This window comes from Vicia villosa, unplaced genomic scaffold (assembly GCF_029867415.1).
Source record: "Vicia villosa cultivar HV-30 ecotype Madison, WI unplaced genomic scaffold, Vvil1.0 ctg.000434F_1_1, whole genome shotgun sequence".
NCBI classification, from domain to species: domain Eukaryota; kingdom Viridiplantae; phylum Streptophyta; class Magnoliopsida; order Fabales; family Fabaceae; genus Vicia; species Vicia villosa.
In genome coordinates this window covers 536,359-554,084 of record NW_026705206.1, presented here as the reverse complement: position 1 = coordinate 554,084, position 17,726 = coordinate 536,359, and the positions used below count along the sequence as shown (strand labels likewise).

The 17,726-nt window shown below is 37.7% G+C and overlaps 1 non-coding gene across 1 annotated transcript; it reads right to left on the bottom strand.

Moving 5' to 3' along the window:
• Nucleotides 1-447: 447 nt before the first annotated feature.
• On the bottom strand, nt 448-554 carry LOC131628234 (small nucleolar RNA R71). The gene has a single exon (XR_009291700.1). It is a non-coding gene; the product is annotated as a small nucleolar RNA R71 (small nucleolar RNA).
• Between the last annotated feature and the right edge of the window lie 17,172 nt (nt 555-17,726).

Here is a 17,726-nt window from a genome sequence, read left to right as displayed (position 1 = left end):
GTAGACCCGATTCCAATTCCCGAAGAGTTGATTCCCATTCCTGAAGAAACAACTCCAAAACTAGACATGGGTGAACTAGTTAACCGACCGCTTAAGGAGTACGCTGCTCATTCTCGAGCTGAACCGCACTCAAGTATTGCTGCTTCTGCCATCGAGGCAAACAAATTCGAGCTTAAACCGTCATTGTTGCAAGCCGTGCAACAAAATCAATTTTCTGGAAGCTCAATTGACGATCCAAATCTCCATTTATCCGTGTTCGTGCAATATGCCGACACAGTGAAAGCCAATGGCATTAGTCCCGAAGCTATTAGATTACGTCTTTTCCCATTCTCTCTGAGAGATAGAGCCAGAGCTTGACTCCAATCCTTACCTTCAAATTCCATAACTACATGGGACGAACTGAAAAAGGTCTTCTTGGTAAGATATTTTCCACCTAGTAAGACCGCGATGCTGAGAGGCCAAATCAACGGATTTACTCAAAAAGACAACGAATCACTTTTTGAAGCTTGGGAGAGATACAAGGATATGCTTAGACTCTGCCCACATCATGGTCAACCACAACCTAACCCGAAAGGTCATGCTAATGCCATTACATTACGAAGTGGAACTGAATATCATGGACCAATAGATCCTAGAATCCAAACTAAACCAATGTCTCAACAAAAGGATAAGGAAACTGATAAGGCACAAAGCAATGATGAAGTAGATAAACCTACTGAGCCAGAAACCGTAGCTAGAGATGAAGCTGAAAAGGCAAAACCATATGTACCTCCATCACCGTATAAGCCACCTATTCCTTTTCCTTAAAGATTAGCTAAATCTAAAACTGAAGGACAATTTAAGAAATTCGTGGAACTTCCGAAGCAATTAAATATAACAATACCCTTTATAGAAGCCATAACACAAATGCCCTCTTATGCCAAATTTCTTAAAGAGATGTTGTCCAACAAGAAGAAACTTGAGGATAATGAGACAGTGATGCTTACTGCGGAATGTAGCGCTATTATCCAAAATAATATGCCACCTAAGTTGAAAGACCCTAGTAGTTTTTCTATACCCTGTGTCATAGGAAAATTTGTCATAGACAAAGCACTCTGCGATTTAGGAGCTAGCGTGAGCTTAATGCCGCTTTCGATTTGTGAAAAGCTTAAATTAGGAGAATCAAGACCAACTAGAATAACCTTGCAATTAGCTGATCGCTCTGTTAAGTATCCTGTAGGTATGCTAGAAAACATTCCCGTTAGGATAGGTCAATTCTATATTCCCACAGATTTCATCATTATGGATATTCAAGAAGACTCAAACATTCCTATCATATTGGGAAGACCTTTCTTAGCCACTGCTGGTGCCATCACCGATGTGAAACGAGGGAAGATTACCGTCGAAGTTGGAGAAGAGAAGATTGAACTCATTTTTTCTCAATTCCTCAAAGCACTTTCTGTAGTTGATACATGCTATTTTGTTGACATCATTGATGAGTGTGTAAAGGAAATAAAGTCCGAACCACCAGAGGAAACCGAAATCCTAAGAATTCCTATACCGCCTATTCTTGAAGACAATAACTGGCATGGGGAATATCAATATAACCACCTAAGTGAATGTCTAGCATTAACTCCTGATCCTATACCTGGACCTAAGAAACCTACTATAGAACTTAAAACATTACCTACTAATCTAAGGTACGAATTCCTGGACGAAGAACTTAAACGACCTGTCATAGTTAATGCCAATTTAGGAAGAACCGAAACCGAAAAGTTACTCACTGTCCTAAGAAGATACCCAACCGTTCTAGGGTATAACATCTCAGATCTGAAAGGAATAAGTCCTTCTCTCTGTATGCACCGCATTATGCTCGAAGAAGATTGTAAAACCTCTAGAGAGCATCAGAGACGAATAAATCCCATCATGAGCGATGTTGTTAAAAAGGAAATTCAAAAACTATTAGAAGCCGGAATCATATATCCTATATCCGATAGTAAATGAGTTAGCCCTGTTCATGTCGTACCTAAGAAATGAGGAGTTACTGTTGTAACCAACGCAAAAGGCGAGTTTGTAGCACAACGCACTCAAATTGGATGGAGAATGTGCATCGATTATAGGAAGTTAAACAAAGCCACTCGCAAAGATCATTTCCCTTTACCGTTCATAGATCAAATGCTTAAGCGCTTGGCCAAACACTCGCATTTCTGTTATCTAGATGGATACTCTGGAATTTTCCAAATTCCTATCCACCCCGATGACCAAGAGAATACCACATTTACATGTCCTTATGGTACGTTCGCTTATAGACGAATGCCCTTTGGACTCTGCAATGCACCCGCAACCTTCCAAAGATGCATGATGGCAATCTTCGCTGATTTCCTTGATGGAATGATGGAAGTATTCATGGATGACTTCTCTGTCTGTGGAGAAAGTTTTGAAGGCTGTTTATAAAATCTTGAATTAGTACTCAAACGATGCGTAAGCGTAAATCTGGTACTCAATTGGGAAAAATGCCACTTCATGGTTCGACAAGGAATCGTACTTGGACACATCGTGTCCGATAGAGGAATCGAAGTGGATAAGGCAAAAATTGAAATTATTGAAAACCTTCAACCTCCCAAAACCGTTAGAGAAATAAGAAGCTTTCTAGGACACGCCGGTTTTTACCGACGTTTTATTAAAGATTTCTCTAAAATAACCAAGCCCTTAACTGAGTTACTGATGAAAGATGATGAATTCATCTTTAACGACAAATGCGCTGAAGCGTTTCAAACACTTAAACAAGCACTAATCTCTGCGCCGATTATGCAACCTCCTGACTGGAGTGAACCCTTCGAAATAATGTGCAACGCAAGCGATTATGTTGTAGGTGCTGTTCTAGGCCAACGAAAAGATAAGAAACTCCATGTCATATACTATGCGAGTAAAACCCTAGATGAAGCCCAAATGAATTACGCCATAACAGAAAAGGAACTATTAGCAGTTGTGTTCGCGTTAGACAAATTCCGCTCCTACCTGGTGGGAGCCAAAATCATCATATACACTGACCATGCCGCTATTAGGTACCTTCTAACTAAGAAAGACGCCAACCCGAGATTATTAAGATGGATCCTTTTATTACAAGAATTCTATTTAGAAATTAAAGACAAAAAGGGAACCGAAAATGTCGTAGCCGATCATCTTTCTCGACTCGAAAATCTGAAACCCGAACAAGTACCAATCAATGATGATTTCCCTTACGAAAGACTCATTGCTCAGTTGGAAGCTAATGAAATAGAACCATACCATCCAACCATTGAGTCCAACAACTTAGTAGAAGTGGCTTTAGCTCACTCTGCTGCACCTTGGTATGCAGATTTCGTAAACTACCTAGCCGCTGGTGTTCTTCCACCTGATCTAACCTATCAACAAAAGAAAAAGTTTTTCCACGACCTTAAGCAATACTACTGGGATGAACCTCTCCTTTTTAAAAGAGGATCTGACGGAATCTTCTGTCGTTGCGTGCCCGAAGAAGAAATCGAAAGCATAATAGATCACTGACATGCCGCACCTTATGGAGGTCACTCAAGCACATCTAAAACATGTGCGAAAATCCTACAATCTGGTTTTTATTGGCCTAATTTATGGAAAGATGTGCACATCATTGTTTTAAACTGTGACCACTGCCAACGCACCGGAAACATTTCCCGACGCGATGAAATGCCTCAAAAAAGCATCCTAGAAGTAGAAGTTTTCGATGTTTGGGGAATCGACTTCATGGGACCCTTTCCATCTTCTTTTGGTAATAAGTACATACTCGTAGCTGTGGATTACATGTCCAAATGGATCGAGGCTATAACCTCTCCAACAAATGACACACGAGTTATGATTAAGCTTTTCAAGAACATAATCTTTCCAAGATTTGGTGTGCCAAGACTCGTCATCAGTGACGGAGGCTCCCACTTCATTTCCAAAATCTTCAAGAAACTCTTAGTAAAATATGGAGTTAAGCACCGTGTAGCAACACCATACCACCCACAAACGAGTGGCCAAGTGGAAGTTTCAAACAGACAAATTAAAGAAATACTCGAGAAAACTGTTGCCACATCTAGGAAAGATTGGTCTTCTAAGTTACATGAAGCGTTGTGGGCATATCGAACTGCTTTTAAAACACCCATAGGAACCACACCCTTCAAATTAGTCTATGGAAAATCATGTCATCTTCCGGTAGAATTAGAGCATAAAGCTTATTGGGCTATTAAGTTCCTAAATTTAAATTACTCTGCTGCTGGAGAAAAGAGAATCCTTGATATAAACGAACTAGAAGACCTTAGATTAGACGCTTACGAGAATGCTAAGATCTACAAAGAAAAAACGAAAAAATGGCATGATAAACGCATTTCTAGGAAAGAATTCAACGAAGGAGACATAGTACTCCTATTTAATTCACGACTTAAACTCTTTCCCGGAAAATTACATTCTAGGTGGTCTGGCCCTTTCGAAGTCACTAAAGTTTTCCCAAGTGGCGCCGTAGAAATTAAAAGTAAGTCTAGTGACCCATTTATCGTAAATGGGCAACGTTTGAAACACTACCACTGCATTGAAAATAAAGATTATTTCGCTAGTCTGAAGCTTTTACACCCACTGGCTGAATCAAACGACTAATTGATTACTAAAATTATGTCGAGCTTGCAACATTAAACAAAGCGCTTCGTGGGAGACAACCCATCATTTTTATGTTTTTCTTTATCTTTAAATTTTTGCGTAATTTTATTATTATTATTTAAAGTATTTATTTCAATTTAATTTTTTTTCTTATTTCTATTTCATTTTGTTTTTCTTATTTTTCCTTTTTTTTTTACTCAAAAAGGCATTTGGCCATTGCTAACTAGTTATTTATATAATTTACTCTAATTTCAGGCTAATTTACATTTTTAGCTAGTGACTGGGTGTAGTAATGGCACGAGTACATTATATGAGTATCACATTCAGGGGACGAGGTCAGAGGAGGAGTTTTGAGGACTTAGTCGATAGAGATATGACACCCACCATTTATGCTAATGACCGTGCTATGAATGCCTTAGGCATTAGAGAGAGTGTGATGTGTTGGTTACACCAGATAGGTTGAGATACTTCCCCCATTAGGAGGAGATTTAGTACCTACCGTAGGATTACCCTTGATTTCCTGAGTTCTTTGAACTACTTGCCTAACCATGGTCTAGGATTTAACCGTGGCTTGATCCGGTTTAGGATGTTTGGTCTTGATTACCGCTTTACCCATAGCGAGTTTGCTAACCTTTTAGGTTTTCCTAGTGGCCCTGATGTATTCACTGTCATCCAAGAGGAGCTTCTCCAGTACCGTGAGCTTGACTATTTCTGGGGTAGTATAACTGGTAACTACAACCCTGAACCTAAAGATATGTACTCTGAGAGCATCCATAACCCTGCTATTAGGTATTTCTATAAGATCCTAGCCCATACCCTATTTGGAAAAGAGCAACACATTTCCTTGGTATCCCGTGATAAGCTTTTCATTATGTTCTGCGCTTCACAAGGTCGTCCTGTAAATGCGGCTACCTTTATGGTAGCCAATTTTACCTGTATCATAGACACTCCTCACACACCTATCCTTATAGGAGGCCTAGTTACCATGATAGCCAATGCCGTAGGTATGCGTCAACCACTTCTAGGATTAAATCCTTATGGCGGTATTCGACCTATGAATATCCGTTTTTTGTTTCAACACTCACCTGATAGGCGACCTTGGACCACTTGAGTTTGAATTGTTCATTAACCATCATAGTGTGTACCAGTTTGTTTTACCTAACCCTATCACGAGTGTCCACGACAGAAACAACTGGCTTTTTGACCTGAATCACCCACCTACACCTCCCTCACCTGAAACACCTCAAATATATGACATCCCAGCTGATTATGATCCCGAGACTCCTCCTCACTATTATAATGAACCTCCCCCTGATCGTTCTATTGTTTCACCTGATGCATCTCCTGTCTCTGCTCACTCTGCTGCTCCAATTAATGTTGGACCCTCGCCTCCGCCTCCTGACTTTACTACCGCTATAGCTAATTTAGAGGCTCAGATTGAAGGCCTACGCGGCGAGTTCGCCACCTTGCGTACGGACTTTCACGGTTTTATGGATATCGTCACGGAGCAGATGGATCACTTGTATCAGCACTTCTTTTCACCGAAAAGTGGCTGAATTGTCCTTTTGAGATTTTTATTTTTTCGGACCCTCGACACTAAAACAGTGTGGACATTGTTTACTCTAAGTGTAGGGGAAAGAAAATTAGATTTTTCCGCTTTTAGTAATTTATTTCTTCAATTTTTAGTATTCTAGGAATTATTATTCTAACTTTCAGTATCAGTAATTTTAATTTTTGGAATTTTAACTTTCAGTATTTTTGTTTCCGTTAAGTAATACAATTCAGCAATTTCGTTTCATTTCATTTTGATTTTTAGCTGAATGGTTTAATATTATCTGTGTTATTGCCGCATTATTTTACCTGTTCAGTTTATTTTGTCCAGTTTGGTTTGATATGTGTTTGATGTACTATTTTGTGTATATTGTCTGCAACATTATTGCCATTCAATATATCTTACACAATCTGGTTTGAATATGGAGAGGCACTGAAATAACACATAGTACAAATATCTGCTACCTATTTTGAATTCTTAGGCTCTCTATGTGCTATTAAAATTGACTGAACTAACTATATTAAATTGGATACACTACTGATATATCACATAACCAGTCAATAGAGTTTATATTTTTATGTTCCAAATTTGCTACTGTGTTAGTCAAAATAGCTATGAATTTTAACTTGTGCATGTGACTCTGTGATCTAATGTTATAACCTGAGAAATATAGTCTGAAAAGTAGAGGAATCTTTATTATGCATAGGACAGTCTGAAACATGTTGACATAGCACTTATAAAACAACATGCACTGCTCAGCATTATATATTTTTGGATAGGGACCCCCGCCCTCACTCAAGGGACCACCGTCCCTTCATCCAACAAGGGGCACCTTTTTTGTTTATTCGTTGCAAGCAAATATATAAATAAAAAATTGGGACACCCGTCCCCCACCCAAGGGACCACCGTCCACTCTTCACACACACCAGGGACACCCGTCCCTCACTCTCTTCTTTTCTTCTCTCCCACGTGACCTTTCTTTTCTCTCTTGTCTTTTCTTCTTTCCTCTTTCCAATTTTCTTGTCTTATGCAACATCTTGCGTGCAATTTAATTGGACCACATTTACTTTTACTTTTTGTCAACAAATAATAACGTCTCACCAACACATAACACATGTATGCACAACACAAATTAATTTCTCTGCATAATATTTACTCCCATTTGATTTTTTCACTCACCTCATTCACTCCCTCTCACACGTTTTCTTCCTCCCTCCACCTATTCCTTTTATTCCACACTTTAATACACCACCCCACTATTTCTCTTCCTATATTTTTCTTCATCTTCCAAAACTCTAAATTTCTCTCAACCTTTCTCTCTTCCCTTTTCCAGTAACAATCACCCTTTCCAACTCCTTCATTGAAAACCCACTCTCTATCCATAAATTTCCTCAATTTCTAAATAACCATATAAAGCCTTAAAAAAATCTCTTCCATTATGAACACTAGAATTAGAAGCCAAAACAAAATTTTTCGACCACCTCCTGATTTATCCCAAATCACTTTTCGACCCAATGGTGGAGGAGATCAACGTGACAAATACATGGAATTCTACCAACGCTCTGTCACTCCGACAAAATACGCATACGTGGATTGTCTAGAAACACCGGGTCTACTCGATAGTGTGCTTTGGATGCTTAACCAAGTTGGTCTCTCCGACCTCTACTCCAGCAAGGACCCAACTTATGAACCGCTCGTGCTTGAATTCTTAAGTTCCTTTATTTATTCAAGCTCATCAGATGATCCTGAAACCTTTGGAATAGCACGGTTCAGAATGTTTAATCGTGAATATTCCGTAGGGCACGACCGCTTGGTCGAATTGTTACAATTCAAAAGAGGGGAAGATGCTCTTTGTGAAATTCGTGCACCTGGAGGACACTGGGAAGCCTTAGGATTTAGCCTCTAGCAAAATCTAACCGGTGAGGCGACCGAAGGATGGAAGGACCTATACGCTACACGCATCCAAAATCCAGCTTTCCGATACTTTAATCGCGTCTTGGCGTACACCATTTTTGGCCGAACAAACAACAACAAAGTAAACCAAACTGAGATGTTCTTTTTGTTTTGCTCGCTCTCCGGAAGAAAAGTCAATGCGGCACCTTTTCTCCTTGACCACATTTTCACATGTATTTACACAAAAGAAACTATCCCTTTTATTTTTGGTGGTCTCATTACTTCGTTAGCAATCGCTTTGGGCTTAAATGATGAGCTAGCGACCATCTCTCATCTTGCCATGCCCGCACAAGCTCTTGATCTAGCCTATTGTAGAGGTTCTCACTTGATTTATCCAAGAGCAGATGGCAGATTCAATTTGGTTGTTAATGGCAGAAAAGTGGAGAGCGTCATTCTTCCTTGTCTTGATCGTATTGACGTTAAACATATGTCAAGATGGCGCTTTACGCTTGATGCACCTGCTCCTGACCAAGAACATGAACAAGTGCCCGAGAACCTTCCACCATTTTATCATCCTCCACAAAGGGTACCTGGAAACGCCCCTCAGAAAATTACTATGAATTCCATCTACGACGCCATTTTGCAACAAAATGCGCTATCAACTCAAAGACACAATGAAATGTTGCAAATGGTACAACAATTTCAAACTCAGCATCACCAAAATTACCAAGAAGTGTCAAACTGGATAACGGGATTGAGCGATGAAATGCATACGTTGTCACTTCGTGTGGACGATGTTCATAACTATTTCCAACAATCCGATGAACCTTCCGACTCTGGTAGGCGTAGAAGGGTTCGCACAAGAGGACGACGAATGACACAAGAACAAAATGAAGAGTAGGAGGTCGTCTTTTTGTATGCCTTGTTGCATTGAGGACAATGCATGTTTTAAGTGTGGGGGAAGGAAATTCTATGTCTCTTTTATTTTCTCTATTGTCGCATTTCCTTTTCAATAAAAAGGTTTATGTTTATTTAATCTTACATATGGAAATTTTCGTGTTTATTTTTAATTCCTCAATTTCTTGAGCCATAACAAATTTTTTTAGCATGATTAGATGCATAGCTCTACACGCCCGAAAGTACGAAGGTTACTCATCTTTAAGATATGTTAGAAACTTGAGTGAAATTGAGACAATATTATTACCGTCTCGACACTCTAAGACCCCCGAGTATACAGGACCGAATTGAGTACCTATTATACCGAACCCTTAAACTTTAGTTTAAAGTAACCTTGAGCAGTCAGCACCGTCTTAAACACAAACTACGTAGAGAATCGATGAATATAAGTGAATGATCCTTATAATTTATGAAAATAATATTCCATGCTCTAGGGAATGTACCAATTAAGTTAGGTGACCCTCACCCAGTCATTTAACCCAACGGCCGCACAACCTTAAAATTCTAATTTAAGAAACTCATTGTTGGTTGGTTCAAATGTTATCTAGTATTGAACTTGGTAGGGCGAACTACGGTTCGATCCCCCATAACCTGCAGTTGAGTAAATAGAAGGAGTAGTCTATGTAACTGTGCTAGAACTCCGTGCTTAAAAGGATCATAGTCACTAACCGGTTACTCTACTATGTGCGTGATAAGATAGTGGGCTTAATGTGGTTGCGCTTGAATGAAAATGGGTGAAACAAGCAGAAAAAAAAGATAAAGGATTAGCTATAATAGCATGATTCAGATTGGTATGCATATGGCGGAGTTGTCTAGTGTCGTTACTGTATTTTTGATGTTGAGATTTATCTCATGATATTCTAACAATAACATTTTGTAATACAACTCGAGGTGTGCCGTGAGCTTGCATTTAATCTGTATTGTCCATCTCTTTTAATGATTATTTGCTTGAGGACAAGCAAATGTTCAAGTATAGGGGAGTTTGATAACACGAAAATACACCGTATTATTTGATTTAATTAACATAGATTATGTCCTTATTTTAATTAATTATATTATTTTATTTTAGTATTATGCTGGTATTTTTATCTTATTGCAGGTATTTAATTTATTTCGAGTTCTAGTGAAACGCATAGCATTTTGCGAGAAATAACCGGAAAGAAGAAGAAAAATATTGAAGAAGAAAAATATAGAAGAAGAGAAATAGAAGAAGAAAGAAAAAAAAATAGAAAGTGGTGGGGACACCCGTCCCTCACCAAGGGAACACCCGTCCCACGTGCTACGTAGAAGAGGAAGAAATTGGTGGGGACACCCGTCCCTCACCAAAGGGACACCCGTCCCACGTGCATGGAAGAGAAAGAAATTGGTGGGGACACCCGTCCCTCACCAAAGGGACACCCGTCCCACTTGCGTTTTCAGTCTTCAGTCCAGAATGTGTCAAACTGCTCCGTTTCTTCAGCAACTCTTCAGCAACTCCGCTATTCTTCAGCACCGCGACTCAGCCCACTCTCCCCTAAATTCTCTCTTCAGCAACTGCATCCTACAACTATATAGGGAGAAGAAACCAACTTGATTAGGTTCTCCTGTCGTTTGCCGTTTTTCACCCAGAAATTTGATTTGAGTTCAAGCATTTTATTTTCCAGTTTTCTTTTCAATTTCCATTCCTGTTTCAGCTTTTGATTTCTACACCGGAAATCAAAAGCCCCTTAGTTTGTTTTTAAACTTCCAGAAATAAGATCTAGGTTTACTATTCAGTCCATTTATTTTTTCTGCAATTGGTTTGTTTTCCGAGAGATAAAGAAGCAAAAGCCTACCGGTCTGTGGAGGATTTGCGTCTGATACTCAAAGCTTATTTCAACCGTCAATTTAATTTCTAGGTTTTTAAATTTACATGCTTCTGATATTAATTTTTATTTCAGTTATTATGCCTGAGTTTATGCCTGCTAATTATTATTATTCTGGAACTTCTATTTATACCATGTCTAGCTAAACATATTAATACCGATATGTAATCTTAAACGAATGAATTCAGTAAGGAATTGGCATAAATATATTTTTACAATCAAATCTGTTTTCTTGTTCGATTCTTAATTTAAATATTATAACTGTTTATTACGAGAGTAAAAGCAACATAGAGGTTAAAATTAATAAGAACGAGAGTCTGCAATTTTAACTAGACAGTGAGAATGAAACGTTAGTTTTGAATACAGCGAGAGCGCTTTAAGATTAACTGAATTTTATTTTTTTTCAAAAAGCATTTTTGAAGTGCTAAGTGATACACCGAGAGCGCTCATTTTGGTTCAATTCTGTAGTCGGAGTCAATAAACACGAGAGTGTGAGATAAAGATTTTTAAACAAATAAATTTCACTGAAAAAAAGATTTGTAACATTAGGAACAAAATGCCAATAAGTTACTGAATACCTGAAGTTAGATAATTACATATCGGTGTTTCCCATTAATTAATTTTAGACTTTATTAAATCACTTCGTTTCCCCTTAGTTGTTAACCAAACATCATTAGCCTTAGATTTACACCGCAACATTAGATAACGGTAGGTTGATTATTAGTCTTTGGGTTCGATAATCTTTAAAGCTACACGATACGACTGTGCACTTGCAGTCACAAATCTATAGACACACTAAGTCGCGATCATTTCTCATCCCACAAGATGAATTATTCCCGATGAAACATCTTGAAACCCTTAGATCAAACAATAGGGCACATCCACCCAAAGAGGATTATTTCCCAATGAAACCTCTTATCTCTTGCTTATAGCCAAATAAGGTCAGACCAACATAGCTTTCTCTTGTGCTACAACAAGGACCCTCGAGAACCCTCGACTAGCCTCCTCTTGGGCTCACAATACAAGGACCCACAGGATTCTTAAAAGCATTTCCCTTAGCTTCCTCTTGAGCTTGTATACAAGGACCCTTCAGGTTTCCTAAATGCGTAGAATTGGACATAGCTCCCTTTAGCCAACACCTGTAAGAACCCAATTCTTAAATCATCCAATCACAATCACTCAAGTGTTCACCCAATCTTTATATTGAGTCTTTCCCCTGCAAAGAAAGAGATATGGAAAGTCTCAACTCTCAGTCATCCCCAGTAAACTCAGCCTCAATCTTGGGCTTTGTACAAAACAGAAAATAGAGTCATTCACGGTCTCTAAAAACTCCAAAAGTTCACCCTTTCAGAACTTTTCTCCTTAGTAAGTCAGCCTCAATCTTGGGCTTTGTACAAGACAGTAAAAAATCCAAATTCAGTAGAGTGTTTCACTCTCAGATTCAGCTTCAGTCTTGGGCTTCATACAAGACAGTAATAACTCATCTTCAAAGTTGTGTCCCAGCTGTGTCAGCCTCAATCTTGGGCTTTGTACAAGATACCAAAACATGATCTTTCAAGTTTCAACTGTCTCAAAGTACAATTTTCAAATTCATTCCTCAGTCAAGTCAGCCTTAAACTTGGGCTTCATACAAGCCAGAAACAGTCTCCACTCAATAGAGTATCCCCTCTGAGTCAACTTCAGTCTTGGGCTTCATACAAGACAGAAATAATTCAAAATTTCAAAGTATATTCCTAAGAGAGTCAGCCTCAATTCTGGGCTTCGTACATAACACATAAAAATCTTCCAGTAAAAATAACCCTCAATGGAGACATCTCCAAATAGAGTCAGTCTCAATACCCTCAATCTTGGGCATTATACAAGACACTCAAAATTCAAATCTTCTCTCCAAATATGAGACATGATTCTTCTCTATGGAAGAGACATTTCTTCTATTACACCACATTCAAAAACACAAACATTATCAAATCATTTTCCCATTTAGGTGATGTAAGAGGCATGCTCTGTTAATTTTTATCTAGGCTGTTGTCCTTCCCTGATGGTTGAAAAACTGTTCTTTCATTCAAGAGATTGTGACTGGTATACTTGCTTTATCCAAGTAAGGTCCATCTCTTATGAAAAGAACCCTTTTCCGTTACGTACAAAAATGTTTGTGGTGGAATAGTAGAGATACCTCTCCGTTAATATGACAACTTGTCTCTTTCTCTAAAACAGAGATCAACTTTAGGCCGGGGCATACACAAAAAAAAAAGCACATTTAAAGCCTAAAAACTGTAAAAAGATTATGTTACTGCTCATTCCATAAAAAAAAGGGCGGGGTAGGGGGAACATGCTAGAGGATGTGAGCCTAAAACCTTGACCCGTTTCGCAAAAAAATTGCGGACAAAATAGAAATGTTTGGTGGACCAAACCCGTTTTATTACCCTCAGTGAAAATTGATGAGGTATCTATTTTTTAACTTAATTTTTTTATTTATAAAGTTTTACAAAAGATTCCGATATGATAATTTTTTATTCAATAAAAGGCTGAATTATCCTGGGTATTCTTGCATTCCAACTCTAAGACAATATAGAGAGTGCTTGAAATACTTATAAGGAAAGTGATTATGTTCACGATTTAGCCTTGAACCATTTGATTGAAATTATTTTTTTAACAATCTTATAAGTATTTGTAAAATAATGGCAACCAAAGCTTTCGTATTAAGAATCAAGAACAAAAATCTTCATCATAAATCTGGTATAATAAATGGATAAACATAAAAACAATTGGTAAGTGTCTTACATATCTTTCTTTATATATATATATATATATATATATATATATATATATATATATATATATATATATATATATCATATAATAAAGTATAAATACTAATGTGATATATGAAATGTTGTACATAATTTAAAATCTTAATACTGAAGATCTTTAAATTTTCATAATATTTTCAAAATTTTGTTATATGTACATCTTGAAAGTTTGAAATTGTAAAATTAACGTTCAAAAAGGAAAATTAAATTAACATACCATTTGTAATTAACTCGTATTTGGTAGTAGCATGATGACATAACAAGTTTCTTTCAAGTTTTATTTTATTTATAATTGTATCTATGTTATGTTACTGTTTCGCTAACACATACACAGAAGCAATATATGTTAGTAAAGCATGAACAATAAAATTTATATGTTGATATTCATGAAGGAGTGAAATACACTTAGAAAGGGGGAAATTGAATAAGGGTTGTTTCTAAAAAAGATAGATAAAAAAATAATCACACGGTTATTTTTATCCTGGTTCGTTGTTAACCAAACTACTCCAGTTCATCCCTGACAGAGTGATTTACCTCAACTGAGGATTTAATCTATTAATCAATCTTGATTACAATTGTTTTCCACTTAGACAACTTCTAAGTCTTCTAGAGTATACAGATCAGAACTTGATCACTCTAGGAATTTTCTTTTACAAAGATGTAAATAAATATTACAAGAGTTTAATCTGCTTCTTAATAAGCTATAATCACCAAGTGATTTTTCTCTCAAGATTAAGTTCTAAACACTCACTAAGATATTACAATTTGTGAGGTTGAAGATGAAGTTCTTTTCTATTTTTGTGTGATAGCGTTTTGGCAGCGTAAGGTTACTTCAAGCAAGAGTTGTTGGCTGCTTCAGCATCAGAACTTCTTTATATAGGCAGTGAGAAATGTGACCGTTGAGTAGCATTTAATGCTTTGCGTGAATAGTACACTGCTGCATAAAAGCATATCAGATGAAAAAGACAATACACAGATATAGCATAAAAGCATATTAATCAGAGTGTGTGAATATGTCTCCCCCTGAGATTAACAATCTCCCCCTGAAATTAATACTAGAAGAATTTATAAATAAAAGACTTCCCTGAGTATTTTCCATTTCAGAAGAGACTTTTACGTTGAACTTTAATCTTCAGATGATTCAGAGCTTTCTTTCAGAGCTTCCATTGGACAGCTTCTAAGCATTGAATCTTTCTTTAAGAGCACTTAGCTTATCAGAGCATCAAGATAGATTTTCCTCTGATCTTGTATCAGAGCTTTAAATTCTTGAATCAGAGCATAGCTTGCTTCAGGTCTTGTAAATTCTTGTATCAGAACATTAAGCTTTGTTTGCTTCAAATCTTTGGAAGATTTTCTTCAGATACGTTTCTCCCCTTTTTGAGCTTGTTCAGATTATCACATTCCTGCAAAAACTATTAGAGAATGAGTTTTTGATTCATGGCAAACATCACAAGCAATCACTCACAAATGAGTTTTTGATTCATGGCAAACATCACAAGCAATCAAATATAAGAGCACAAGTGAATGACTCAAAGAAAATGGAGTTTTGACCAACCTTGCATCTGACAGGTCGACCTAGTTCACAATCAGGTCGACCCAAACTGAAGCAAAATCAGCATACTTCTGTTAGGTCGACCCAGAGCTTCAGCAGGTCGACTCAAAGTGAAGAAAAAACAACATGTCTCTGTTAGGTCGACTCACCCTCCATCCTAGGTCGACCTAAACTGAGAAAAGTATCAAGAATGCAATTTAACTGTCTTTAGGTCGACCTAACCTACCAACAGGTCGACTCAACTGGAAGTAATTGCAACTTTGCCAAATCTAACTCTGTTAGGTCGACCTAACCAACAAAGTAGGTCGACCTATCTGCTCAAAAACTGCCAAATTGAATGTTGGCTCTGCATCAACACACCAGCTCCCATATATATTGTTTGCTGTCAATTATTGAAGTTATTAACACCAACAACTGAAAGATACACAAAGGCTTCTCATCTTCGATCATCGACACAACTCCAACACAACTACACACAATCATTTTTGCGTTGAGGGTTTGCGTTCAAGATCGATAACGTCCATGGAACGGAATTGAAGATTCCTAGTGGGTGAAGATTTGTGGGGTTTTTGGTGAATAAAATCTGCGGATTTTGTCCTCCAAGATTGGTGAATTTTGGGGGTTTTTATCAAGAGGCTTTATCAAAGATTCAGCTGAGTGTGAAGATTGAAGAACAAGGGTTCAAGGAATTCAATACACTGCAGCAAGGAAGTCAAAGTAAAGCTCTTGGAAGACCTTGATCTGGCTCAAGATTAAGGGGGAAGAAGATTCAAAGGATCAACATAATTGGTTTATCATTTATCGCTTTGTTATCTTCTTTGTATAAACTGTTTTCAATAATAATGAAAGACATTCCAATTCCCGTTTGGAATTGGGGGCAGATGTAGTCGTAGTGAGGACGATCGACGAACTGCCTGAACAAATATCATGTTGTTATCGCTTTTGTCTTTTCATTTACGTTCTGTTCGTACTTGGTTATAATTGCAAATTGATCAACGATTCAAGTGTTCAAATTGTCTATTAAGAACCTTCGTAAACATCACAATTCACCACATATTGAATCAAAATCAATTTGGATATTATCACCAAGTGTTTGTGTTTTTGCTTCATCCATTATCAAAGCATTGCAAACAAAGTTTATCAAATCAGAAGTTAATCGTTTTTCATTAGAGCAACCAATTGATTCTATAATCTATCCTTTCATTGTTAATCCCAATTATCTTGTGGTTTTATCACATATACAACCTTTTCAATAGCGGTCCGGAATAGACGCGAGTCGATCCTGAACCGCTTTCGCTTAATTTTGAAATAATTCCGAAAAACTCTGAGTGATCTATTCACCCCCCCTCTAGATCCTTAAGACTAGAGTCTAACAAGTGGCATCAAGAGCTCTGGTTTATTCCGTGCTACGTGAAACACTTATTGGAAAGATGGCTTCCGGACCTAAAGGGGCTCACAATAGAGCTCCAGTTTTCAACGGTGAAAACTATGGCTATTGGAAGGATTGTATGTGTGTTCACATCAATGCCATTGATAGGAACATCTGGACAGCAATTGTCAATGGTCCCTTTCAGATCACCATGACAAATGCAGCTGGTGCCGTTGTTCCAAAACCAGAAAATACTTGGGATGCTGAAGATGAGAAGAGATATGGATACGATTGGAAAGCGAGAAACATTCTAATCTCAGCTCTAGGAGTTGATGAATACTATCGCGTTTCCCATTGTAGATCCGCTAAAGCTATGTGGGACACATTGCAAGTTGCCCATGAGGGAACGGATGATGTCAAACTAGCTAGAATCAATACGTTAACTCAAGAGTTCGAACTCTTTCACATGGAAGATGGTGAATCCATCGAAAACATGCAAAAGAGATTCGTACATTTGAAAAATCGTTTAAATTCTCTTGATATACATGTTTCCAATGGTGTTGCTACTAACAAAATCTTGAGATGTTTGAACAGGGAATGGCAACCCAAGGTTACGGCAATAAAGGAAGCAAATGATCTAAATACCTTAGACATCACCACTCTCTTTGGTAAACTAGAAGAACATGAACAACATCTTAAATTCCTTGACATTCATGAGAAAAGGGCAAAGAAAGATAAGAACATGGAGAAAGAGGTAGAGAAGAAGTCAATAGCTCTAAAAGCTTCAAGCTCCAAGACCTCAGAACAAGAGCTAGAGGATAGTGATACAAGTGATGATGAAGACTCCGATGATGAGGAAATGGGACTGTTTGTGCGAAGATACAACAAATACCTAAAGAAAAATGGAGCAAAACATTCCGACAAAGGCTTGATCAACTATAGAAAGCAATCAAACAAGTTCAAACAAGATAAGAATAACAAAGGAAAAATCAAAGGTCCTTGCTTCAATTGTGGCAAAGTCGGTCACTACAAACCGGATTGTCCATAACTTAAGAAGGAGAAAGAGAAGAACCAAAGCAAAGGTCACAACAAATCTAGATGAGCCTACATAGCATAGGAAAGT